This window comes from Numida meleagris, chromosome 5 (genome assembly GCF_002078875.1).
Source record: "Numida meleagris isolate 19003 breed g44 Domestic line chromosome 5, NumMel1.0, whole genome shotgun sequence".
NCBI classification, from domain to species: Eukaryota; Metazoa; Chordata; class Aves; order Galliformes; family Numididae; genus Numida; species Numida meleagris.
In genome coordinates, this window is record NC_034413.1 from 71,006,827 (window position 1) to 71,009,787 (window position 2,961).

Genomic DNA, 2,961 nt, shown 5'->3' on the forward strand with positions numbered 1-2,961 from the left:
AGCAGCGAGTGTGGGACTCCATCGACACAGCCCAGACTGCTCCTACACCTGGGAAAGCCAAAACCGCCTTTTCCTGACATTTAGAAAGGATAAACGCTCTATTTAATCTAATCCACTTGATCTAGCCCTAGTCTGTAGGAGATTGCTTTGACAAAACATTGTGGCACCCACCAAAAGCCCAGCGGAGTGGTCAGAGAGCCTCTGGCTCCCACCCCAGCCTGCCCCAGGGAGCTGCACACTGCCATCCCCTGCAGCAGATGTGAAAAGACATTGAGTAACCAAGGTGTAGTGGAGATGCTAAGTCACAGCTTGAAGCAGTGATGGAGCACCTGGTGGGAAGGCAGGGCCAACCCAGGGGAGCTCAGGTGCAAGCAGTGCACCTAAGTGACTGGAAGGGTGGAGCCAGGATCCACCCCTTCCCAGACCTCATTTAAGGGTTGGCAGTGAAAGCAAAGGTATCTTGCTGGAGAACCCTGTGTATCTAAGGCCTTCTGAAGGTAAGCAGCTTCTTTCCTTTATTTCTGTGCCCATAGCTGTTATATCTGAGCAAATCCGCACTTGCTGCAGTCTGGGACATTGCTACTCTGCTGTTATTGCTGTGCTTTCCATTGTGTTACACAAGGGTGCTGTAGGGAGCAAAGCTGGCCACCTAGATCCTTGAAGAGAGGCACCACCTTAATGCTGCTCAGTACAGTACGCTTCCTTTGGACAGAAAGCCAAACCAGTTCTCTGCTGCCAGCTAGAGAAAAGTGAGGAAGGACAAACAAACAGAGTTCAAATCATGGAAGACAGAATCATAGAAAGGTTGGAGAAAGCCTCTGTGATACCCATGTGCAACCCCACCCACCCCACCATGTCCACTGCCAAGTCCTTCAGTGCCACATCCCCATGGCTCTGGGACACCCCCAGGGACAGTGACCCCCCGCCCCCCCCTCCCTGGGCAGCTGTGCCAGTGCCCAACTGCTCTGTGGAGAAGGAATTGTTCCTCATACCCAACCCGTCCCTCCCCTGGCACAACCTGAGGTCATCTCCTCTCATCCTACCAAACTTATTTTTGAACTTCTGATTGCTGCAGGACTGGCTTCCAACAAACAGGGTTAGACCAACCCTGTAATCGCCAGGGTTCCTGATCAAGGGGCAGCTCTTCTTGCTGCTGCTGCTGCTCCCCACTAACAGGTTTTCCATGGCAGCAGCGCATGTGGACTGCAGCTGGTGACCTGGGGCAGGGCTCCAGTGCCTGGCTGCCTTCATACGAGGCTCATTGCTGGCACTGCACCTGCTGGGAAGGACCGAAGATGCTCTTCCACCAAGGTACAGAGGACAGCTGGGGCAGAGCTGTGCGGTGCCATGGAGCTGCCCTCATGCTGTGCTGCTGCTATGTAAATGCTTGCACACAGAGCCCTGCAGAGCGCCCTGTGTGTGTTGGGGGTCTATGGAGAAGGAATGTGGTTTGATACCAATTCCTTTAACTTATTCATACCAAATGTCAGTGTGATGTCATATAAAAATCTTTAATGATTTTAAAACAAATGGTCTTTGAGGCAGGAAAATAGTTTATAGTGCTGTTTCTAAAATTAATTTAATGTTTTTGGAATAGAAATAAAAACAAGGGCCTGCTCAGCTGCATGTGCACTTCAAACAGCATCTGACTGTACCTGAGGACCCTCCGGCTGCTCTGGGTTCCCTGGCCATGGGGCTGTGCTGCAGGCAGTGCTCCTGTTGCCTTGCTGCAATGAGCACCTGCGCTAATTAGTACCTGTGATTTGCTTTCGACAGAAGCAGAACCTATTTTTATGGCATTTCCAAATGACTCATAACAGTGCATCTTCTCACCATATGTGCAGAAGCCCAGGCCAGCACTGCGCCTGTGTTCTGGGCCTGGAGTCCTCCCCCTGCAGGCTGCTGGGATGGCAGTGCGTGGTGCTGCCGTGCCACCCGCCCCGCTCACTGTCTGCTGTGCCCTGGCACACTGCTAGCAGCAGCTCCAGCCCTGTGGTCACAGCAGCACGGTGACACTGGAGCATATGTGTCTCAAAAGGAGCTCAGCTCAAGAAAGAGGGAGCAAAGGGCAGGAGCTGCTGTGCACACCTGGGGCACAACCAGCTCTTCTGCTCTCCCTGACCAGCTGGGACCTCTGAAACTGGCCATAAATGCAGTGAAGCAACAAACGTTTGGGTCAGATCACTCCAAGTCCATCCACCAGCCAAGCACTTCTTTAAAGACCATGTGATGATCCTGATTTAATGCTTGCAGTTTCGGGTGTCTGGTGCGCCTCCCCCAGTCGGGCCATGCTCAAGGCCTCTCAAACACCTGCCCAGGGTGAGTTTGGAGCCTCCACCATATCCCTGCTCCTCTCTGTGCCAACAGCCCAGCCTCCCAGGCCCAGCTAGGATCCAGGTTCTTCCACATTCCCATTTCTGAAATAAATCACATATGCCTTGGTGATCCCTCACCAAGAGGCAAAGTAGCTCTGATATTTCACAGAACCATGGAATAATTAAGGTTGGAAAAGACAACAAAGATCATAAAGCCCAATGTTTCAACCTCCAAGTGGGGGGTCACCATCCCTGGGGTGTCCCAGAGCCATGGAGATGTGGCACTGAGGAACGTGGTCGTTGGGCATGGTGCAGTGAGCTGGGATTGGGTTGGGCCTGGGGATCAGAGAGGGCTTTTCCAACCTTAGTGGTTCTGTGATTCCCTGATTCTAAATGCTTCTGCCACTTTGGAGGCAGCTGTGCTGAAAGGGCCCCTTGTTTCTCCATCACACTGTAACCAGGGACCTCGCCAGGGATTTCCCACCTGTAGCTGGGATGACAAAAATGCGCAGTGCTTTCTCCCAGGCACAGAACATGCCATCATCCACCCTTCTATTGCATGGAAACTGGAGTCCTCATTTCATGTCCTACACATGGTTGCAGCATATGACCACCTGTGAATGCGGACTATCATTAAATACAGCAG

At 52.3% G+C, this 2,961-nt stretch overlaps 1 long non-coding RNA gene across 1 annotated transcript; it reads left to right on the forward strand.

Annotated features, from left to right (window-relative positions):
• On the forward strand, positions 461–2,313 carry LOC110400404. Its single transcript, XR_002439803.1, has 3 exons — positions 461–497; positions 623–804; positions 1,076–2,313. It is a non-coding gene; the product is annotated as an uncharacterized LOC110400404 (long non-coding RNA).